This window comes from Anolis sagrei, chromosome 1 (genome assembly GCF_037176765.1).
Source record: "Anolis sagrei isolate rAnoSag1 chromosome 1, rAnoSag1.mat, whole genome shotgun sequence".
Taxonomy (NCBI): domain Eukaryota; kingdom Metazoa; phylum Chordata; class Lepidosauria; order Squamata; family Dactyloidae; genus Anolis; species Anolis sagrei.
The window spans coordinates 141,867,045-141,893,255 of NC_090021.1; positions in this window are offsets into that span (position 1 = coordinate 141,867,045).

The following is a 26,211-nucleotide window of genomic DNA, read 5'->3' on the forward strand; positions in this document are numbered from 1 at the left end:
CTTGGTCGGCCCCTCTTCCTTTTTCCTTCCATTTTCCCCAGCATCATAGTCTTCTCTAAGCTTTCCTGTCTTCTCAGTAGCCCTAGTAAAAAACAGAAACCAATAGCAATATTGACAGGGAGCTGTAATTTACACACTGGATTTTGAGTCCTCCTGGTTATCTTTCGGAATGCAGCAGTGAAGGCAGAAACAGGTACATGGAGGGTGGTTTCAATTTTTCCATTTCTCCACAAAACACTGATGCAGTTTTTTTAAAAAATGAGGATAATATCTTGGCTTCAATACAGCTGCTGAGGAGATGTGCTCTCTCTCTCTACCTGGCTTGCTGCCCATTTGCCCTCATGGAACCAAACATATATATTGGGATGGAAACATAACAAGCCCAGATGCCAAGGAATAGGTCATATGTACTTCAACTTATGGAGGGAAGATTTATAGCCACATGTAGAAAATGTGGAGGAAATAGAACCAGAGGAACTTAACTTCCCATAAATGTGCAGCATTTTGGATAACACCAGGACAAGTTAGGTTGGGGAAAATGTTTTGCATATTGCCCAGAGTTCACAGAAGTTTGGAGCATACTCATGTTATTGGTATGGGTTCAGTGACTCACTGTTTTCACTGAAGGAAGCCAGGATCGTCTACTCTGGATTTGAAAAGGAATTTAGCACAATTTCAATGATGATGATTCTGATAGGCTTTCCCTTATTCTGTTGACTGAGTGTGAGGATGGTTTTTAGCCAGACTTGCTGGGTTGGATGGGAGGCATGGATTAGCTCCAGCAGGCCATTTTATGAGGAAAGGGAAGACTATCTGCCAAGACAGATGCCTCCCCTTAACACCATCATTTGCTCAGCTGAAGCCCTCGCAGCCTCCAAGGGCATGACAGTTTGGACTTAGGCAGTTATATTAGGGATGTGGTTCTCAACCTGTGAGTCGCCAGATGTTTTGGCCTTCAACTCCCAGAATCTTAACAGCTGATACACTGGCTGGGATTTCTGGGAGATGTAGGCCAAAACATTTGGGGACCCACAGGTTAGTCCTATCTGGAAGGCAATTGTGGTTGGTGAATTCCACAGTAGCGATGTGGTGAACTTGATCTTGAACCTTAATGGAGCTACCTCAGCTATGAAAAAGAGGAGATGATGCAGTCCATTGGATAGGACAGGTAACCAATGCCTGCATACTGTCCTCCTAGTTGAGACTAAGCTTAATTATCAAGGAAAACTCTGTATCAGGAAGGAGGCAGATTTCCTCTGGCTTTTATTTTGAACATTAACAGAGCTATACAAGCTGATGAACCTTAGCCCCAAAACATATTCAGTACCTTGGATACTACCTTTAAAGTTCAAAGAAAAACTTGCAATGGATTCATCACCATACTAACATGAAAGTAACCAGCTACCACTCCAGAGTTCATTCCCAGGATTTTTGTAATATTCAGCTAAGGCATTTGAAGTGGAATCATAGCAATATAGCAATGAAATGTGAAAGGACCCTTGGCCTTTTGGGATCTGGGCTAAGGAAGTTCTCAAATTGCAACTCATTGAAGATTCCAATAACAGTAAACATGACAGGCCTTTCATTTATCCCACCATTGTTTAATATTAATTTGACAACTGCATGGACAACTGCAGATTATACTAGCTTCTCTTCTAGTATAATCTGCATAGTTCCTTCATGTCACCAACCCAAAGATCTGATGATGATATTCAAACAAAAGGGTTTCCTGAAGACCCCACACTCTAAATCAGCCTTCCTGTGGCTCTCTCCAAATGATTTGGTGTATAGTCTCCCTCACTTCCAACCTGTAAGATCAGATTCACCAGGGGTGATGGGAGTTGTGGTCTCATATCTGAAATCTACAGGTTAGTATGCATTGTTCCTAATATCCAATAATAGGGATGTTTATTTTAATGATGTGACCAGATCAGCCAGAAGGATAGAGCCCGTTTTCATGAATCTGAGACTGAGGTCTAACAAGGATGGATGAGATATATGATGAATATGGAGAGATATAGCAATCACATATAGGAATGGCTTATACCTGCCAATGCTCTACACATATTTCATCTTATTTCTGATAGAAGTTGTGGAAAAACAGCCGTTTGAACCCACTGCTCCTCATAAAAGTGGGTCTTGTGGGTTGACTAATTACAGACATGAACCCTTGGTTAGATCCTTCTTTGAAAAATCCTTTAGCTTGAGTTTTTTCTTCTAAAACAACCGCTGAGGTTCAGATATTTAAAAAAACAAAACTCTGAACCTGAAAACAGTGGGAAATACAACTCAATCATTCTCACACTAACTCTGGCATTTCCTGTAGTCTTTTCACTCCTCTTAACACTTCATTTCTAAACAGATGCACTTAAACCATTGTTTTTCCTTAGGATAAAACAAGAGGAAAGGACACATTGGGGGGGGGGGATTTTCCCAGATTCCTTTTTTTTTCACTGTGGACCCTTTCTTCCACTGTGGATAATCTGAAGAATCATCCCTGTTTTTATTTTCTGTTGTATTGTTTTTAGCTTATTCTTTTCTGAACCACCTTGGGTTCTAATTCAAAAGAAAGGCAGCATATAAACAAATAAACAAGCATATCTACTTGGTAGAGTTCATGATGTCCACACAGGTAATTCCAGGTTAGACTTTTTATCTCTAATTGAAGGGTCCCATGTGAAAGGGCTGAAACATTTCCCTCTTTAGAAGACCTTGAAGAGATCCTGGTAGTCTAGGTTTGAGGGAACTTCTCAAATCAATTCAGTTATCAAATAGCTTAGACCAGAGCTGCCCAAACTGGTGATCCCTTGTCTGGTGTTGGCACCTGCCTCATTAGCTGTGTCACTAGAAATTCAATGTGCAGATTTGAGAAATGTAAATTTAAAATGATGTGTGGGTATGAATGGAAGAATGTGTGGTTGGAGTTAATAATTTTGGAAGCACCACTGTAATATTAAGGCCTGCAATGACTAACTACCTGCTTGCTGTCCTGTGGTTTGAAGTTGCTAATAAGACCTGAAAAGTAAACTCTGCTAAGAATGGGACAGTGATAACAGAAATGTTTACAATGTTAAGAAGGAAGTCAACATAAGATCAACACCAATCAAGAAGATCAACATCTGGCCAGGAAACTGAGATTGAGCCAGGATGGAAGACATCTATCATTCATTTATAACTTTGAGACTACATTAACAGAATATTTCTATAAAAGACTCAGTCTAATAATGCTCAAAGTGTGACTGACCTGAGGAGTCTGGTTCACCTGCTATGCTCTGCTCCATGGGAAGGAGAGATATAGTGTACTATGGAGAGTGGCAGATTTGCATGGGAGCAGTCTGGTCACTTTGGGGCTTCTTTCTCAAGGGAAGAGGAAGAAATGCACTTTTGGAGTCTTAGGTTTTGTGCAGGGAGTCAGCTTCTGCTGTATGGAAAACAGAGATCTGGTCCTTGGCATTGTTCTTAAGGAAGAAGTTTTGGCATTTTGGCGTTTTGAAGTTACGGCGTTATGGAAGTTATGAAACCATATGTTGGCAGGCTGCAGGAAAGCAGGGTCTGGCCTAATAGGTGCTTCTCCAAGGAGGGAGAAAAGGATAGGATAATATTTTGGATCCATGTGGATGAATGCGTGTACATGTGGTCTGAATGTTGAATAAAAATGTATTTCTCCTTTGTTTGTTTGTTAGCCATGTAATTGTACATCCAATGTAGTAGCATAGAATCTGTATGTCTGTATGTCCAATGTTATTCTATGTCTAAATGTTTTTCTGTAATCTGATATACCCTCTCACACTGGAAATTGCAATAAAAAGAACCTATGCTTTAAAGTCATTGAAAAGTCATTCATGACAGCTGCTGAATTCTAACAAGAAAGAAACAACTATACTCATTGAAAAAAACAAATATACTGCTGGCCCATGGCAGAGTGGAAAAAATAATTGCTAACCTCCCATATCAGATAGTTGAAAAATCACTTAGGATTTAATCCCATGCAATTTTTTTCTCCATCTTTTCTCAGTTTCACTGAGCTACCAAAATGGAATCCCATGGATGCCATCACATGATGCAAGGGCAATTCTTTCTTTCTTTTTTAAACAATGATTTTTATTGATAAGTATCATAAAAGAACATTAAACAAGTACAACATTGAACATTAGATACACATGAAAATTAAATTATCCTATACATTCTTATACTACTGTCCCCCCCCCCCCCCAATACAGCGAAAGTGCAAGACCAATTCTTGTGGTTGCCCATGGGACTCCATTACAGCAGGGAAACAGAGGAAATACTCCTTTTTCAAGAATCCATCACTACCCAACTCCAACTGACAGAAGCTGGAGAGAAGTCAGATGGAAACGGGAAAGACAGGGAAAGGATGTGATATGGCTGCCATCCCTGAACATTGAAAGGCATGGTAGGGAATGAAAGAAGACCATTTCCCTCCACTTTTCTATGCCTTTCCCTCACTTTCCCCCACTTTCATGTGATAAGGTCCTAAGTCGGACAATGGAATAGCATCATGTTGGTTGTTGTTGGGAGTTGGGTGGTGGGGTTGGGGTGTTATCATATAGTAAAGAGTTATCTTCAGAACAATTTACAGAGTCTACAGAGTCTTGCAATTCTAAAGGAGAGTTAGATATATAATTTTAATTTTGTTAGCCCCAATACTTGAAAAAGAAGAACAGCTCCAAAGGCTACAATCTAAAATTGAAGGCTGGCATGGAGGAAAAAAAAATCATAATACAGATTTATTACCACTTCAGCAAGCCAAGCACTTAATGCTTATATGAAGTTCTTGAGGCTGCCACACATATATGCTTGATTGATGTTTATAACCTAATAAATCTCTGGGAAATAAACAAATGATGAGGTGGAGATCCCAAATCTAGACATTCCTTGTCTCTGAAAGATGGGGCTAGATCCGAATTTATACATACATAGAAGAGATGTATTGAAATCAGGGGACCATTCAGGGCTAACTCAAAGTTTTCTTGATTCTCAAATCATATTCTAGATATTCTTAAATGTATTTATTTCAATTCATTTATAAGCCATATTTCTCCTGATACAGAATCCATGGCAACTTGCAATAAATTAAAACAAAGTACCATTAAAGTATATACAATGCATTTTTAATGAAACAATTATTGTAAAAATACAGGCAGTCTCCGACTTGCAAACATCCGACTTACAAATGACGCAGAGTTAAGAATGGGGTGGGACAACAGAAAGTAAGAGAAAACTACCCCTCGGAAGAGAAAATCATTCCTAATACTTTTCACAGGGGAAACATGTCTCAACTGAAGCTTTATTACCAATCCTTGTTTCCACACAAAGCCAAATTTTTCAAATTTTTCAAATTTGGCTTGGTGTGGAATTTTCACAGGGACAGAAAGTAAGGTAAAATCTTCTTAACAAGGGAACAGACAGCAAAACAAACTCCACAGGGGGTATTAACCTTTCCCTGTGCAATCTAAAATTGGAATTACACATTAAAATGTACCTGATCTGACTTACATACAAATTCAACTTAAGAACAAACCTACAGAACCTATCTTGTTTGTAATTTGGGGACTGCCTGTTTTTTTTGTTTTGTTTTGTTTTTTTGTCATGTCAGGAGTGACTTGAGAAAGTGCAAGTCGCTTCTGGTGTGAGAGAATTGGCCGTCTGCAAGGACGTTGCCCAGGGGACGCCCGGATGATTTTGATGTTTTTATCATCCTTGTGGGAGGCTTCTCTCATGTCCCCACAAGAGGAGCTGGAGCTGATAGAGGGAGCTGATCCGCCTCTCCCCGGATTTGAACCTGCAACCTGTTGGTCTTCAGTCCTGCTGGCACAGGGGTTTAACCCACTGCACCACCGGAGGCTCCTGGGACTGCCTGTGATGGATTAAAACAGTTTAGAAACCCATTAAAATTTAGTGAAAAGGATAATAGTTTAATGCACATTTTTTTAAAAAAAAACAAAAACTCTTATGCCACAGAAATTTAAGAGACAAAGGCCTGCCTAAATAAAAAGGTCTTTGCATACTATTGGAAAGAGAACAGAGAGAGAGAGTAACTGAGATCCTGAAGGAGAGAGTTTTCACAATTTGGGAGCAGCTGCTGAAAAGGCCATGTCCCACTTCCTCACCAAATGCAGATGTGATGATTGTGAGATGGAGAGAAAACCCCTTCTGGTTCTTTTAAAAATTGGGGCATATTCAGAGTGTAAAACTGGACATGTCCTCCGAGTTACTGTTCAAAGAGACATGTATCACTCCTAAAAGATATCCCAGAAAAGATGCCAATAAAAGGATTGTGTTCACTGCAGCACTTCGTTTTTTTAACATGTTGAGATGCCCTGTCAAAGAAACCTGTAAATCAAGAGTTACATATGCATGGCATTTTGTATCAATGATCACCATGTTGTTTCGAGTTTATGGGATACCCAGAGACTGTAGAAGTCCCTCAATCCCCATTTATCAGACAGCAGCAACTGTAGTCTCTGGTGGTCTGTTCCCCTTTTGTTCAGGAAGCATCTACTGATGGTTCCATACATCGCCTCCCTTGTGTGTGTTATCTCCAGCATGAATTGTGACAAGGTCCTGTTTCTGTTTATTGTACTGAAGATTTTTATAGGTAAGTAAAAAGGTAAAGATTTTCCTCTGACATTAAGTCCATTCGTGTCCGACTCTGGGGTGTGGTACTCATCTCCATTTCTAAGCCTAAGAGCCAGCATTGTCCGTAGACACCTCCAAGGTCATGTGGCCAGCATGACTGCATGGAGCGCCATTAGAGGAGCCCCCAGTGTCGCAGTGGGTTAAATCACTGAGCTGCTAAACTTGTTGACCAAAAGGTTGCAGGTTTGAATCTGGGAAGCAACGTAAACTTCCACTGTCAGCAAAGACGGCTCAACCCATTACGCAAAGTATAGTTGTATAGTTGATTTCGCAGTATAGTTAACTTTGCCCAGGGGCGCTCTTGAGGTGCTCTTGGGGGAAAATAGATCTTACAATATGAATGGGTTCCTTGGTAGACAGGTTAAACACAAATAATCCACTTATAAGGATAAGATAATGAATAAGTCCAACAAATAGGTAAATTGTGAAACTTAGACTGTTCAATTCACAGTAATCACAAAATTAAGCAGTATGAAATACGTTCTGTACAGTCTTTTAGTGGTATCGTTGTATGTTCATGAATCAGCCTCCCACGACCGGTTTCGGCCTTTGTTTCAAGCCTTCTTCGGGTGGTAAAGTTCAATCTTTTACAAATGTTCTCATATATACTCGCAATTAGAATCAAACTCAGAAGCAGAGTATCTTATCCCATTGCAAAAAACTTAAGTATCTCTTATGAGAACCGGTCGTGGGAGGCTGATTCATGAACATACAACGATACCACTAAAAGACTGTACAGAACGTATTTCATACTGCTTAATTTTGTGATTACTGTGAATTGAACAGTCTAAGTTTCACAATTTACCTATTTGTTGGACTTATTCATTATCTTATCCTTATAAGTGGATTATTTGTGTTTAACCGGAAAATAGATCTTGACATATGCGAGTTGTAGTTACTGGGATGTATAGTTCACCTACAATCAAAGAGCATTCTGAACTCCACCAATGATGGAATTGAACCAAATATGGCACACAGAACTCCCACGACGAACAGAAAATATATATCAGTGATTGGTTGGGGGGGGGGGCAAAATACTGTTCGCTTACCGTCGAAAATTACCTTGGGCCGCCTCTGACTGCCAGCCCCAGCTTCTGCCAACCTAGCAGTTTGAAAACATGCAAATGTAAGTAGATCAATAGGTACTGCTCCGGCGGGAAGGTAACGGGGCTCCATTTTTATAGGACCAGATGGAAATGTCAATCCTTTGCTGCCAGTCAGAGGAAACAAACTGTCTGGTAATTGGGGATTGGGTGGATTGGCATGGGAGTCACTATACATTCATAGCTTTCCGATAGGATTCCAGGCATGATATTTTATGAATAATGCCTTTGTATTGAAGCCCCCCTTCAACAATTTATCATCTCTACCAAAGGGATCCAATCAATGTTTTTTGTGCTATTTACGTTTTCCCGTATACACCCAAAATGCTGGAAAATGTGCTCACACTCATAGCATTTTGCCAGTGGAGGAAAACATTTGACCTTTTGATTCTTGGTTTTTGTTTATCTTCATATTTCCAGTTTTTGTTTGCTTCTGCTGTCATGGAACCCTACACAGGATTAGACTGGCAATAAACAGTTGGGTGTTGACAGATTAGATTTTTCAAATCAGTCCCACAGACTGAACTACTACAAGCGGAATAGAATACGTCCCTCTTCTCTCAAGCATTTTCTTTTCCTCTGAAAATTGTTTTTCTTTCCTATATCTTTGCCCCCTGGAGTTTTTTTTTAAATGGGAAATTTAGTGAAGGCAGGGGAAACTGCCAGAAGGAAAATGCTAAAAAAGTATTTTTCCCCTCTCACCATGGTCCATCATTGCTTTTTGTTAGATTTAGTAACAGAAAAGGTAATGGCAAAATGAGACCTCACAACATCTGAAGATGCTTGCCATAGATGCAGGTGAAACATCAGGCGAGAATGCTTCTGAAACATGGCCATACAGTCCAAAAAACCTACAACAACCCAGTGATTCTGGCCATGAAAGCCTTCGACAATACAAGGAATATGTACCTTGTATTCTTTCACTTTATCTTTTTTGCTGATGTAGATTTTTTTAAAAGCTCATTTTTTCTTTGCACATGCATATAACAGCAAGTTTGCAATAAAATGGTCCAATATGTCTGGCGTAGGGCTCTCCCTTTGAATGTCATTTGCAGATGATGATTGGAGTCTGGATGAATCATAACAAGACCATGGATTCTTGGCATGGCCCTTGGACAAATTGGGAATCGCTTCATGTGCCACCTGTGGAGAAAAGCAAGGAAAGGAGTGATTTGTGATTCCCAATGCTGCTGATGTTGGGACAGATGTGGCACATAAATAGCTCCAACTCTTCCAGCCATAGTTTCCAACACAAATTGTGAGAAAGAAACAATGGCATACATTCAAGCTCTGGAATGTTTGTAGCGTCTTTCAGAAAATGCCCAGATGTCTAACATGTTTGGACATTTGGAAAAGGAGCACCCCACAATAGGGGGTCTAAGCTGACTACAAAAAGCTGTAGCTTTTCCTTGAATGATGTTGTTTGGCCCACTTGCCATCTGGACACCTTGCTCCATATATTTCTATGGATAAACTGATGAGATTGCACAATAAGAGCCTCACTTGGAAGGCCCTCAAGTCGAGGAAGCAACCCTGGAAGCTGAAGGCAGAAAGATTTGCTCCTTGAGGTAAACAAGGTCTTCTTACTAGAAAATAAGGAGTGTTCATGTCAGTCCTAAACTCTATTCAGTTAAAATTATGAGCTTATTGGGGGTGGGGGTGGGGGGGAGGGTATGCATGTTTCTGTGATCAGGATAGCAGGTTTCCATAGACTCAATTAAAATAGCCCACACCAACAAAATTGGAAGAAAAATGATATCACTCTCATTAGATGCTCCTATCTTTATAGAAAGCTTTCAACTCAGAGAGAGAATGAATGTTTTGCATGCAAAGACCCAGGTTCAATTTTTTGTCACAGAAGAGCTTGGAATGCCCCCTATCTAATGCTCAATAATAATAATAATAATAATAATAATAATAATAATAACAACAACAACAACAACAACAACAACAAACTACAAACCAGAGCTGACAGCTGGCACAAAAAATGTATTGCATGGACACTTCCTTGACAAAATTGAAGGAAAAGTTGACAAGGAGAAGAACTGGTTATGGCTCATTAATGGAACTCTGAAGAAGGAGACAGAAGGCCTGATTCTTGCAACCCAGGAGCAAGCCATCAGAACCAATGCCATTAAGGCCAGGATGGAAAAATCAGTTGATGACCTAAAATGCAGACTGTGCAAGGAAGCTGATAAAACCATTGATCATATCCTCAGCTGCTTCAAGAAATTCGCACAGATGGCCTACAAACAGAGGCACAACTATTTGGGCCAAATGATTCATTGGAACTTATGTCACAAGTACTGTATCATCTGTAAGCAGTAAAGAACTGGTGGGATCATAAACCTGTAAAGGTAGTGGAAAATGAACACACAAAAATACTGTGGGACTTTCGAATCCAGACTGACAAAGTTTTGGAACACAATACACTAGACATCATAATTGTGGAAAAGAAAAAGTTTCAGTTATTGATGTTGCCATGCCAGGTGACAGCTGAATTGACGAAAAACAACAGGAAAAACTCAGGACCTCAAAATCGAACTGCAGAGACTCTGGCATAAACCAGTACAGGTGGTCCCACTGGTCATCGACACACTGGGTGTCATGCCAAAAGTTCTCAGCTGTCATTTGTAAACAATTAACATTGACAAAATCATGATATGTCAATGCAAAAGGCCACCTTACTTGGATCATCATTTGAAAATACATCACACAGTCCTAAACACTTGAGGAGTGTTCAACTTGTGATATTATGATACGATATCCACCATATATATCTTGTTTGCTGTGTCATACTGTGTCTTTGTGTCAGTAAAATGATGATGATGATGATGATGATGATGTATAGCTAAAATTTAGGGGTCTTTGCCAGGAGGCAGAGACCAATTAGACTCATCAAAGAGTTCTTTTTTTCCTGGCGAGACAGAGAAGCATCCCATATTTTCCCTTGATTTCCCAATGAAAAGTCTCACCAGTTGAAGAAGAGCCATCGAAGCTTAATGCGATTCAGCTGAAACCGGATGCAAAGCTGCAATCATTCGCCAGCAGAGCATGAGGAGATTACACCAATGCAGTCATATTTATAGTAAATTCAAATTTGCAGAGTTCAAACTCCCCGCCCCGGGGAGTTTGATAACCTGCCCTATCTCCCCGAAGGGACTCAGGCAGTTTACAGACAAAAACTGCAAGCATTCAGTGCAGTAGTAACAAATAAACCAAATACATAATCAAATATTACATAAAATAGAAAATTAATGCAAAGTTATAATTACAAAGAAACAAGCCTATAAATACAACGGCTGCTAGGAAGTGCACAGCATATAGTCATAAAGTCAATACTATATGGTATATATTATCTGTCGCTGTGGTTTCTGATCTTTTTCTTCCAGGTGTTTTGGACTTCAGCTCCCAGAATTCCTGACAGTTGTCTAAGTGCTCTGGGGCCCCTTCCACACAGCTGTACAAAATCCACGTTGGATTATATGGCAGTGTGGTCTCAGATAACCCAGTTCAAAGCAGATATTGTGGATTATCTGCCTTGATATTCTGGGTTATATGGCTGTGTGGAAGGGCCCTAGGACTGCTGGTAATTCCAAACACCTGAGGAATCAAAGGTTGATTCTGGATCACTGATTTTGAATTTAGAAAAAAATAGCTAAATGGGGCAGTGTTTTGAGTGATGGCTAGTGGCATCCATATTAGTGCAATGGTGAATTCTCCCAGGGTTTTATTCAGAACTTTTGAGGTGCTGATCCTATTTTTGGACTAACTGTGGGTTGAGCTTCCCATTGATATGGAAGTCACACACACACACACGCCCCAGCACCTTGACAAAGCAACATTTTAAGGGAGATAGATAGATATAATCTCACCATGTTGAACATGGTTGAGATCCAACAACAACTGCAAGTATCTTTATGTTCCAAATTTTCCCTAAGTATAAGCTGTACTTGGAAAGGAGATGGCAGAACAGGAAAGAATGAGAAGGCAGTAATTATGAAGGCCACAGCATCCAACAACAAAAGAATCTTGTCAATATCGCTTCCAATGTTCAGCCAGTGAGCATTCTTTATGCATTGACATCCAAGTACAAAAGGGAAATATCAACAGTCTTAAAGAAATCCTAAAGTTAACAAGAAAAATTAGAAGGAAAATGCTCATAGAGGACAAAGTCCACAGAAGCAGACCAGAAAGAAGACCTTGTATTCTCTGATCACAGAATTCCACCTGATAGGAAGAAAAATGAAAACTGGGAAGGAGGATGTATACAATGGAGTATAATGTTGGAGGACATGGATGATAGATTGAAGCCTGGAGCCCTCCATCCACCAATATCATTGTAAGTCTCACTCTCCCATCTTGCAGTGCCTACATGTTGTTATTCCTCATAGATGCCATTGGTGATAATACCCATTGGCTCCAAGCTTTTTCAGTGAGTCAGAGGAAGGTGACTGAATGTTGTCCTTGTTTGTGGCATGTTTTTGGAAAGAAATATTGGAAGAACTGAAATATTTCCCCAAGCTTCCAACATTTGTGTACTTATAACATATTCAGTTATTTTTCCAGCCAGGTCTTCTTTTTACTCCATCCATCTCCTCATCTCCAAAGGCAACTCAGCACAGTGTGATTTACTCTTTCTGCCTACTGTCACCTGGCGTGCATCCAGCCCTTTTAGCTCAGCCCTGTCTCCTCCAAGCCCTGCCCCTCCTTCCCTACGTTTTCCTCAGCTTCTAGGTAGGCTACTCTCAGCCTGGAGCTGGGCCTAAGTACAATTATAGTAAAGAAATGGCAGCATCACTTCCAGAAAATAAGCCTTTCTCCAGGGAGCAACCTGTCATTATAGCCATGGCAAGGATAAAATAGTGTTAGAGTAACTTCATTTGGCAGCAGAGCAATGTAGCCATCTTATTTCCCTCTAGCATCTGGAATTTTTTAAGTGCACACATTTTCTTGGTTGATATTACTCACATGCTAAGCACCCTCAAGGCCATTGTAAACAATATATTAGGTCCTAAAACCTAGGCATGGGTCCTTTTAATGCTCAGAAGGGATGCAGTATGCCTTAAAGTGATGGAGAATGTAGGGCCTCAGGGAGAGGCAACCAAGTGCCCTGTTCATGTTGTGGACTGTGACTCCCCAAATTCCTAATTTTCAGTTGTCTTCATAGAATCCTAGAGTTGGAAGAGACCTCATGGGCCATCCAGTCCAACCCCCTGCCAAGAAGCAGGAAAATTGCATTCAAAGCACCCCCGACAGATGGCCATCCAGCCTCTGTTTAAAAGCTTCCAAAGAAGGAGCCTCCACCACACTCAGGGACAGAGAGTTCCACTGCTGAATGGCTTTCACAGTCAAAAAGTTCTTCCTAATGTTCAGAAGGAATCTCCTTTCTTGTAGTTTGAAGCCATTGTTCCACGTCCTATTCTCCAGGGCAGCAGAAAACAAGCTTGCTCCCTCCTCCCTATGAGTTCCTCTCACGTATTATACATGGCTATCATATCTCCTCTCAGCCTTCTCCAGGTTGAACATGCCTAGCTCTTTAAGCCGCTCCTCATAGGGCTTGTTCTCCAGAACCTTGATCATTTTAGTCGCCCTCCTCTGGATACATTCCAGCTTGTCAATATCTCTCTTGAATTGTGGTGCCCAGAATTGGACAAAATATTCCAGGTGTGGTCTAACCAAGGCAGAATAGAGGAGTAGCATAATTTCCCTGGATCTAGACACTATACTCCTGTTGATGCAGGCCAAAATCCCACTGGCTTTTTTTGCTGCCGCATCACATTGTTGGCTCATGTTTAACTTGTTGTCCACAAGGACCCCAAGATCTATTTTACATGTACTGCTCTCAAGCCACGTGGCTGATGGGAAACTGAATCTACACTACTATATAATCCAGCTCCTAAATCCAGATTATATGGCAATTTAGACTCATTATTCAGTTCATAGCAGATAATCTGGATTCAGACATTGGATTTTGTGGCAATGTAGATCCAGCTGGAGTTGGAGACAAGGGCAAAATCCTATTGTTGACTTGGCAGCATCAGCAGGAGGTAAAATGCTGCAGGCACTGTCTCTGTGAAGAGAATGAAGCACAAGGCATTGGAGAAATGAACTGCTTCAAGGCCACAGATTTGCTTGCCCTTCATCAACATTACTGACACACACACACACACACACACACACACACACACATAAACATTACTGCATGATCTTGGAAAAAGAAGAGCACCAGCAGGATTTGAAGCCCTAAATGTTTGGAGGACAGACAGTTGCTTATCTCCTGTTGCTATTATTTGCTGTTGAATTAAGATATGATGATCCTCAGAGTGGGAGACTTTCAAGAGCCCTGGTCTTCAAGTGCCCCCCTCAGGGCATACTCAGGGATATGCCTTTCTTGACTGAATCGAACCAGTTTACCAAACATTATATTTTTCAATGAGTCACATTGTTTCATGGGGTGTATGGGCTTATCCACACAAATTAAGTGGTCACTGTAGATGAGCCCATACATATCATAATGTGATACATTGGAAAAATATTATAAATTGATTGGTTCATACAAGAGGAGCATAACTCTGAGTTATGTCCTCCCTGATCCAGCTTAACATGGGGCAAGGCCACTTTAACGAAGCCTTGCCCCAGGTTAAGCAAATCATAGGAAATCCCAAATCCCCGTCTTCTAGTAATAGCCTTCATTTCTAAGGAGAATTTGTCCCTAGAGTATCTGACATTTGGTCTTTCTAGTATATGTGCCACACAACTGCTCCAACTGCAAGCAGACCTTATGCTCTGTAGGATGGGGCTAGATGACATCCTGTGTCCTGCCATGGATGCAGCTGTTGTGGAGAATCACTTAGGAAGCATGAAAACCTGTAGGACTTTTAGAGGAAACAACTTGTGCCTCAGGACAGCAAAACTGGCAAACATCTCAGACTGTGGAGACCAAAATCCACTGATTGTGGTAATGTGAAAATAACTAAATTAACTCAATGTATATATTACAAATACACATATCAAAAAAACCGGACTACCACATTCACATTAAGTAGAAACAACTGGTTCTTCTCTTGAAGTATAAAGCAAAGTCTTCGTGTGAGTAAATGTCCTGTTCTTTATTACATATGAGTAGACTCCAGTAGTCACATGAGTCGATTCCAAACTGCAACCGGTTTCGACTCACAAGAGCCTTCGTCAGGTGATTGGGTCTACAAACAACACATATCATGAATACACACATACAGTTGAACAATTTGTTGTATCAAGTTTGTAAGAATATATACAGACACTCTACTTACTCATATTATCGAAAAAGGCTCAAAAAAAGCTCAACTTTTGAGGTGAGAAATTCACCAAAGTCTTCTGGAGGGGTGGATCCTAAGGAGACATACATAGTGGCTAGGCCTGGGCAACCACGGAAAAAATTGTTTCTAAAATCGATTCATTTTTGGGGTTTTTTGTGTTTCGATATTTAAAAGAATTCTGAAATTTTTCTTTTAAAAAGTTCAATATTTACGAAATTTCGTAAATGTTAAAAAAATTACAAAACATTAACGAAACAAATACGAAACAATAACGAATCGATTCGTTAATGGCGGACGCGACCGCGCAATATGCTAAAAAACCTCCAAATGGGACAGGGGGAACTTCTGAAGCTTCCCTCTCCCTCTGTTGTTGACTGTTGGTGTGATATTATAATTTTTTTTCACTAATTAAACAAAAAACAACTATAAAACTTGCCCCAGACATGCAGAAATAATAACGAAACGACCTCAAACCGATAACGAAACGAATACATAACGAATCCGAAGCATTTACGAAACGAATTTAAAAATTCGTTTCATTTTTAAGTTGCTCCAGAATGGTTCGTTATCGCTTCGTTATAAAAAAAAATAACAAATTTTTAACGAATTACGAATTAACGAAACGAAAGGAAGTATTGCATTGTGACATGAATTATAAAGCATACATAGAGAAATATAATATCTATGAAACAAAAATAATATAATACTCACAGCTAGTCTTTGTTGATCAATATACTCTGCAAGGCGTTTTATTCTGTAGGATCAAAATAACTCAACCCATTACTAATATAGCAAGTCCATTGGTCAGGTGATAGTGACATCATTATCAGTTCAGAATACATTGGGGTATTTGAACTATCTTGGTGAGAAATAAAGAAGGTGAGTTCTGTATAAATGGGCAAAACTCCAAGAGTCTTGCTTTAAAAATAAATTTCATGTATTTTGTTTACATTGCACTCATTCAAGAAAATCCCATCTAATACTATACTTTCATAGAAAGAAAGAAACAAAATTCAGAATTGTTCTGTATGTTGGAAGAGAGAACAACAATTGTATTCATCTCCTTCTGTCTTTTCCAAATCTAAATTACTGTACTTACCTCTGCGAGTGATAGTCCCACCTGAAAACATTTTGCTACCTAAAGTGGAATCAACATTCTGACCCTTCCTGGTCAGCCCTATGCTTTAAACAGTATCACTGTACATTGGAAATACTGATTGCTGGCTGAAGGAAGTAACTTCAGTTGGGCAGCCACATGCCTTATTTTCCATAGGACAGTCATTTGCTTGAAGATGTTCTCTAGAGCTGCCCAGGCCAAAGCTGGTTTAAAGAGAAAATCCAGGATCTCGTTCAGCATTGGTAGACCTGGGCCACTTCTACACTGCCAAATAAAATCCAAATTACCTGCTTTGAACTAGATTATATGGCCGTATAGATCCATATAATCCAGTTCAAAGCAGATAATGTGTAGATATGGAAGCATAGAAGAGGCCCTGGAGACCCAGAGCACATGGAGCAAATTCATCTTCTGAGTTTCACTGACCATCAGCAAGAGTGTAGTCATTTAGGGAGGCCATTTTTGTAAGTCCTGTCGGCACATTTATCATAAATACCCGGGAACGTTCTCTTTTTTATTATAAAGGAGCATTAGTGTCATGGCACCACTCTATTAAAATTGATTACTTAAAGCAATAAAACATGGCCAAAGATTATGAATGGTAGGAGTTTTATTCCAATAACATCTGGAGGTCCACATTTTTCCCACTCAAGGACAAAAGAACTCCACATCTTGTAGGGCATGGCTAGTCATATATGTTTATTTATTATTAATGCACTTGTATACCGCTAATATCTCAGCCTAAATCGGCGACTCATTGCGGTTTACAACATTTAAAAAACAATATTCAGTTAAAAGCATAAAACACATATACAGTACAAATTATTGGGCCACCAATAACAATCCTATGCATCTCATAACTGGAATCGTAATCCAAAATTCATCGTCCGTGTATAACCAATCCTTAGTCATCACAATTCGTTACAACGGATTAACCGAAATACATACATGTATTTATATTTATGTATGTATGTATACATACGTGTATGTGTGTGACAAAAATATTTTCCTGGGTTTTGGAGGGTGGGGGAACAACTGTGAGGGCCATGAGTCTGTGAGCTCATGCATCTCATCATTTCCAACTTTTGATAAGCACATTAATGCCCATTGACTATTGTGTGTAGCTTTGAATTACAATTTCTGTTTCTAGTTAGCTGAAAGGAGATGCAGATGCAGTCCTGAAACAGTGAATAGATCTTCACTCTCTTGGCCACAGTATGGCTAAAGAAAAGCATTCTGATGTATCACTTTCTTTTATTTTTAAGCATCATTTCTGGGAAAATCAAATGTTTTTGTTATTCAGTGGACTTTCTCTCCCTTGAGCCTGAGCAGCTACCTCTCTGTTACTCACAAGAGAATGGTGCCTGCCAGAAACAGAGGCAAAAATAGCCAAGAAGATTCTGGCTGCGGCACAACACACACGACATTATACTTGTTCTGCATGCTCTGTAGTGGGTTTCTTTAAAAGCATTTGGATTTAGGAGGAGATGGGAAAGATGTTTATAGCAGCTAAGAAAGATTATGAATGGTTTCCAGAACTGGTATTGAAACGAGAGTTTCAACCCAAAATTCATGATATTGATCCAATAATTTGAAGGGGAATGGTTTCAAAAAAGCTCCTACTCTGCACACCCACAACTTATATCACTGATTCATTTTGCATTTTCATTAATACATTGAGTTCAATGTAAGAACTAATCCAGATAGGTGGCATTTTTTTACTATGAGCATGAGATAGTGTGGTTAACTTTGAAGTGAAGTTGAATGTGCAAACAATGGAGAGGGTGACAGTACCTGATTGGGCCTGGTTTGTACTTAAGTAGTTGTCTATCTACTTCTCAGCATTAATCTGAACCAATTAGGATGCATTAGTTGGAAGAGGGCACACATGTGGTTTCTGTATCCAGTTATGATGTACAAAATCTAGATTGAAAATTCAGAATGTGAATGTCATGTATTATGAACACTGATGCCACCCACAACACATAACTTTTCCAGAGTTATGAGATCATAATGATTTCCCCTTCACAGAGTAATGCAATAGCCAAAATTCTGCACTACCCAACATAGGCTCAGAATTCTTCAGGCACAACTCCCTTATGGCTCCTTACCCACCACCACAAAGACTAATGGTTGTGCTGCCATTGCCTCCCAGAATAGCTGTTCCATGGATGGTGGAAAGTAGGTGGAGTACCAGAGAAGTGTTGGGCAATGCCTATTTCAATGTTATCCCATGGGCAGGAGGGAAGCGGGGAAGTGGAGGAAAGTGGGAGAAAGTGTCCTTAATAGTGGGGACATGACCTACCACAGCAAGATCTGTTTTCGGGGATAGCCAGCCATCCCATGAAATTCCCCTCCTTTGTCCTGCTTCCTGACACTATCTTCTATCAGGAGTCGGGGAAAACAGGGGAATTTTAGGGTGGAATAAGGTCATTAGCCAAAGACAGCAGTATCTGCTCAAATACTGGGCATGGTCAGATGCTTTTCTAATTTCTCTCCACTTCCTCCATCTATACTACTCATGGAATGACAGTTGTGGACTCAACAAAACTGTGAGTGGGGGGGGGGGAGGGATTTTGGTCATTGCAGAGGGTAGAAGATACAAATCTCAGCAACAACTACAAAAAGACAAATGTTGATTTTCTCTTGTATATGTCACTAACAGAAGGCTGGCTAATTATTGGTAGCCTTATTAAAATGTGTGTGTGTGTGTGTGTTTGCATGCATATGTGTGGTTTCATGGTCAACTTTATTCATTACTTCCAAAATGTTGGATTACTGAATTGTTTATCAACTTTTCTACTTATAGGGACTTAAAAATATATAAAACCAATTTAAAGTTAATGTATAATGAGTAATGTAATGATTTAAAAAAAACAAAAAAACTCTGGTTTAAAAAAAAATAAAACCATCTTACATACTTTAAGTATATTTCCCCAGCATCAAATATCGATATATATATATTCTCAAAGCATTTATTTCTGGAAGATGGTTTTACTTTAATTTAATATACAGTTCTCTGTATTAACCCAGATCATCTGTTCGGGTGAAAACAATATCGTTGTTGGAAAGACAAAATCATTGCTCTTAAAATGTGTACAGAGAATTATAATCGGCTAACACCTCATTCTGTTCATCTTAATACTTCCAGGTAGACAGGACACTGCAAAAATCCTAAGGAAATCCCTTGTTGATCCCTTTCTCCCTCTTTCTGATCCTTACCTGGGATTAAGTCTAATTTTAAAATACTTATTCTTCTGCAGGGAGAGAAGTTGTTCTGAATAGAACAATAATCTGGCAGATGTCTGTTTAAGGCTGGTGTGCCAGATAATTTTGCCTAGCTTCTTTGGTTAAAAGAACAAAATCTCATCCCCAAAATGTTAATGTTTAAGGGCACCTCCAGACAGTACATTTGATTCTGGCAGAAAATGGGTCAAAAAGGGGGTGGCCAGATGATGTTTGTACTAAATGTGCAGTCAATCGCAGCAACGGAGGGAAAACCTGATTCAAAAAGGTCCTCTTTTATCCTGGTTCCCAGTGAAAAAAGTGAATTTACCCATGAGTGTGTGGCCCTGCAGTCATGAAAAGTTCAAGGTTTCCCACCTATGCTGGTTTAAAAAACCTGAAACAGCTTATTAGCTCTTCGGGCTCTCATGGAGACACAGTTGATTTCCGGCTGGTTTCAAGAGAGGAGAAGTGGAGAGCCATTAGAGGCCTCTGGAAGTGTTTATTTTAAGCTCTATATTGTTAAAAAGATCATGAATAAGCAATTGGGGAAAGAGGAAAATCCAACAGATTTAAAACAATCTTGCTGTTATGCGCTAATGCGTATATGCACACATAGGAATCTCTCCATAGTTGTATTAGGATATTTGCATTTGCAGATATATTCATCAGTGATTTAAAAAAAAAAACTTCTGGTGGATGTCTCTCATCTATCCTCTATTTTATCCCGAGACACAGAAGGGCTCTGAGGATGGCGGGGAAGAAAGCCCAGGACGGGCAGGTCTGTGAGAGGACCTGCTTTGAGGTCCCGAGTTTGTTTATCTCACATATTACTCCTGCATTTTGGTGCTGTCTGGAAGTGCCCTAAATGTACACAAATGGAGACTAAAATGTTACCCTGAACTGAATTTTTCTTCTTGAGCTACTGGAGCTCTAACTATATCTCATATATATTTTAGTTACAGCTATGCTTTTTTATCCTTTTCTTGCCTCATATAAATATTTTCAGAGAGCAAGACTGTGTAAGTTTTCTTGTTGTATCCTGGTTCATTGAGAAGTTCTAATTACTGCTTGCAAGCATCTCAAACTATTGATTTTATATGTATCTTGTCTACAAATGCATACATGAAGTTCCTGATTGCTTCCAGAATCATATGTCAACATGAAACCTTTCAGAGTTAAATTATTGTACTTCATTATGTCAGTTGTGTTCTGTTCTATTGCTATGCACTGAGAGTTATTTGCAGTTGACAGTTTATATAAGAAGTATAATTCTTTTGCGCCTCTTTCTAGATCAAGTAGTTTTACACTTGAAAAACCATGGCTTTGAAGTGACCATTAAAGCTAGAACTGTTTGCAAAACAGACACACACATTTTTGATTTGTTATAGATATTTGTCCTCTCCAGTGACTCACTAAATTGCTATTATATAATCTGACTCTGGCACTTAGGAAACTGGTTTTGACATTGAATGTAACAGTACATCCAAATCCAATGAAGGACTTTTGCTTCTTTCTTCTTCATTGTTCCCTGTAGTATTGTGTAAAGCTCTGTCATTGCCGTTTTCATTTTTGGAGGACAGCATGCTTAGAAAATTGGCAGAAAATTGGCAGCCTGTCCTTGGAACATCCACTTCACTTCTTGCTGTGCTCTGATTCCCTCCCAAACAGTCGTGCTTTTAAGGTAGGAGTTAGTGGCAGACACCCAAGGTCCCATTCAGAAGAATGAACAGAACAGAAGGTGCCTCGAAGCACAGCAGGCTTGACTTGACACATTTTGAAGTGAGTGAAGTAAAGCCCAGTGAATGTGAAGGCCATTAAACAGAGTTTAAGATTAATGTAGAACGAGGATCTGTGACATTGGCTAAATGTTTTTCTCGGCCCAGTTTCAAAAGTCATGTTCAAGTGATGAAGCCACTGACAAAAAAAAGTCTCTTGCCCAGCAGCTCACTGGGAAGGGTAGGAGGGAGGAAATGTATGAGTGGGCATACCTGGGAGAAGGAGATGCAGAGAGAAAAGAGGGTGGTTCTACCCATCTTGGTTTAGGCCTTCACCACCTCTGATTTCAACCATATGGCCCTTGACAGAACCTACCTAGGTACAGAATGAATGGTTCATTTTTTTGCAGTGGTGACAGTTGAATTTTAGTATAAATTGAAAGGGATAATTCAAAGTGATGAACTTATTTTTGGTGACTTTGGTTCAACACCTGGAATATCTCCATTAAGTTTGAATTAGCGCCCAGAAAGTAATCAAGACTCAACTGATAGGAAAGCCATCAGCTTCCACTGTTCTTGTTGGCTCAAGTCATCTTCAATTTACAGCCATGTTTCAAATGAGAGATCTCAAAGAGGTCCTGTTATTCACTGCCTGTCCCAAGTCTTGAAAATGTAGGATGAGGAGAGAATCCATCTGCACTACCTTCAACTTTTCCCAGCATTATCATTTTTTCCCAATGACTCAAGTCTTCTCACAACATGTCTAAAGTATGATAATCTCTGTTTAGTTATTTTGGCTTCTAATGAGAGTTCAGGCTCAATTTGCTCTCAGGCACATTTATTTGTTTTTATGGCAGTCCGGAGAATTCATGGTACTCTCCAACACCACAGTTTGCATTTGTTTGTCAGATGTCTTCCTCATTCAACTTTCATATCTGTACACATACTGTGATTACTAGTATTCCAGTCTTTACTCGTTCAGTGCTTCCCTCTCTCCCAATTAACAAACAATATATTCTTGGAGGGGAGAAGCCTCAATTTCATTCGACTCCACTTCACTGTGCTTTTCAGAGCCATCCAAAGTAGCAATGTATGAGAAATTCATTTAATTGTGGTTTCAGTTTAGGGATTTACCGAATTCTGGACACCTCTCAGTGCCAGAAAGCTGTACATTTATGATCCTCTCTGTTGAAAAAAATGTGTTTGACAGCATGCATACATTTGAAAAATGTGCAAAAAACATTTCCATAAGTTTCTAACATGAACCATAAATACACTTTAGCCAAGAAGGGACCATCCATCAAGGCATCCATTTGAAAAATGTGCCCAGAAATACACAGGGATTTTTTCTTTCTCTCGGTAAAAGAAATCCACACAGATCTGTGTGAAGTAAGAAATATGGTTGCTATTTCTTGCACTTGACACTTTCGGGAAACTGGTTGCTAGTTATGTTTGTTAACATCTGGCTGCCTTGAAAGGTTTAGCATATTTGGTTCTGCCTTATACATTACTGATAAATAGCATTAACTCAAGAGTGGCTGATCTTTCCCGTCTTATTATTAATATAAAATGTTACCATGTTACTGAAATTGATTTTATAGGTCTTGTAATTATGCATAATTTCAAGACTGCATTGGTGTGTAATTTTTGCATGATTTTTCTTGAGCTCTGGGCACATGCTATGGAACAGTGGTATCCACATTTAAAGTGAAGATGATAGTAGTGTTAATAGTGATGTTGGGACAGAACAAACTTGGACATGTAAAAAACAGGGTATCTATGAAAATGGGCTTGATTGCTGTTCTAAAGTCAGAAGAGGGGACATCTTCTCACACACCATTACATTTGAGTAGGGTTTTCCCTCCTGCCAGTATTGATGACCAACCATGGAATAACAAGACCAAACATAGAAAGTTGGGTTAAATAAAGGCCACTTTATTTGACCTAGAACTTCTTTAATGTGAACCTGAAAGGAGCAAGAGGGAGAAGCAGCCTGATGTGGGTTCAGCTGAAGCTGAGTGTCAGTCCAAGTTTACCTCTTCAGCTTTCCCTTAGATGAAAAACCTGAGCTTGAATGACAATCTAGTCATTGATTTGCTCCCTGGTCAGTGCCTTACTGGAAGGTAAACCCAAGGCACATTCACCCAAGTCATAGGTCAGCAAACTCCCAGGTCAACTTCAAGGGTAGACTCCTTTCCCATCCTTGAGCCTCAGGACCTGTAAAGGTAATTCCAGAGCCCTATCCTTCACTAAGGATGGACACCAATGTCTTAAATTATTCAAATTACCTGCCAAGTGACAAGACACCATCTTTAGCAAATCATCAAACTCCTTCAGATACAATAAGGGGTAGGCAAAACAAAAATCAGGTAAATGGGGGAGATCTTATTTGACCCCAAAGCAACCACTGACCAAATTCACACTGTATGCTCATCAAAAGAGGTTCATGAGAGAGGCAACCAGACCTTAACTAGTCTGGCATGCCACCTCCATTGCATGATGCATCCTAGCACCACACACAACTATATTTGTCTGGGTATATCTAATCCTAAATTACTACTAATCTCTCAATATTCTACTATAGAGAGTCCTCCAATTTTCCAAAAGACTTTGAGAGAGGCCTTAGAAGACTGAAGCAAGAAGATTTTCCTCTGCTAACAAATGTCATTCCATCAGCAATGAGGCACATCTAGCATCTACAGTAGAAAGCAAATTCTGCAATTTCCTGATAGTAGTAGTCGTCATGAGTGTCTTTTCAGCATTCTGTGCCAATGGCTAGCAAGAAGACAAGCTTTATTCCTAAACTTGCCTTTCCCTGTATGATCTTGCAAAATGCAGAGATACTGGGGGTGGGGGGATCCATTCCTGGAAATTACCTTGGCATAGAAAACATACAAAGCATGATGAGAAATGCAGATCATTTGCTGCAAAACCTAGAATTCTGAGAAAGTGGGGGCAGGGAGGACAGTGAGCTTTTGATGAGCATACCAATAGCGGGGACAGAGGAAGCAAGTAATTTGTTCGGATTGCATGCTGAAATATTCAAATCAGATTCAAAACACACATTTCCTTCTCTTTCTCCCATTTTTCCCCTTTCATTGCCAACAGTGGGAGAACAAGTAGTTATACCTGCACCAAGATTCTCCCTTTGTTGAGATAGGTACAGTAGAGTCTCGCTTATCCAACCTTCGCTTATCCAACATTCTGTATTATCCAATGCAGTCTGCCTCCCACCCAGATCCACAGTTTCAATACATTGTGATGTTTTGGTGCTAAATACATACATAGAGCAATTACTACATAATGTTACAGTGTGTTGAACTGCTTTTTCTGTCAATTTGTTGTAAAACATGATGTTTTGGTGCTTAATTTGTAAAATCATAACGTAAATTGACATTTTATAGGATTTTCCTTTATCCCTCCTTATTATCCAACATTTTCACTTATCCAACATTCTGCTGGTCCATTTATGCTGGATAAGTGAGACTCTGCTGTATTATGGAACAAGGGGCACTTTGAATCCTATGGATCCAAGACTGTCATTTCCTACATCTCCCATGCATTTCCCTTTAACTGTCCTCTTTTTACTACAACTTGGTATGGTAGTTTTCAAAAATTAATTTGTTAATGCTAAATCTGGACATAAATTTGTTGTTATTAACACTGATAAGTAGGCAAATTTCTTAATATGTTGTTAATTAAATTGTACTTGGAATGCTTGCACTTGGAATTGAGTACTTAAAACAGACCATGGGATTGATAAAGAATGACATGAAAACCATCTCTGTGTATCCTGGGGGTACATTGGGTTCTTCAAAAGTGCTCTTTTTGTCATTTTAAATCAGCTTTTTTTTCCTACTGGGACATTTTTCCCAGATGGACTGTAAAGTTAATAATAATTAATTTTGCCTGGGATGGTGGGACAGTCCAATGGTCTGGAAATTCTTCTTTCAAAAGTATGAGATCCAATCTAACAATCTGTTCCATTACATTTTCCTTTTTTGTTTCATTTTCTTTCTTCCCCTCAATATGTGTGTTGTTTATCCAACTTAAAATCATATGTTTCCTAAAAGTTAACAAGGAATGATGTTAAAGGCTAGTAAATAATTGTGTGTGTGTGTGTGTCCCAGATTGCATTAATATACCGCAAGTGCACCAATATGTGGCTATGAACAAAGATAAGTCAGTGAATCACAAGTAAAAAAAATCTAAAACAAAAATATTTTGAGTGCCTTTGGAAGTATTTTCTTCTGCATAACGGAATGTAGAAGTCAGGAGTCCAGTGTATTTTCATATTAAAAGCTTAAACATCCAAGAAGTTCATTATTATTTGTATCCATCTTATCTCAACATTTAATTGTTTAATTCTATTATTCTTGTATAGTAATCATAATTGCTACACTGTAATTAAGATGGGGAAAATGGAAGGAAAAAGAGGGGCAAGCCAAGGGAAAGATGGATGGATGATATCCTTGAAGTGACTGGCTTGACCTTGAAGGAGCTGGGGGTGGTGATGGCCGACAGGGAGCTCTGACGTAGGCTGGTCCATGAGGTGACGAAGAGTCGGAAGTGACTAAACGAATAAACAGCAGAGTAATCTTAATTAAATAAAGCAAAATTTACATTTATTCAAATGACACAATTGCAATGTTTATAGCAAAGATTTAGGTATGTGTGTGTGTGTATATATAGATATATATACTTAATCCAATGAATGGGGGAAATGCGATTCTACTTTTGGAAACAACCATTTAGTACATTCAGAAAATTGCATTGGATAGATCACATCAGCTCTAGTTTCTTAGATATGGTAATCATGATTTATTATAGGTGAGGAGATGATGACATGTATATTGCATACGTTCTCAAAAACTTGAGCTGATAGGGGAAAACAGGTACCATTTTAGGAATCAGCAGGCAAATCCAGAAACAGGTTTAACATTTGAGGCACCAAAATGTGTATTGGTCACCATAACAGACAAACTTAAAGATAGACATCACTCCTTTCTGAAAACAGCGAATCTTGTCAGAGAGTAATAGGCCTACATCAAAATAATGTTCACTTTTGTCAAAAAGGGACTGCCACT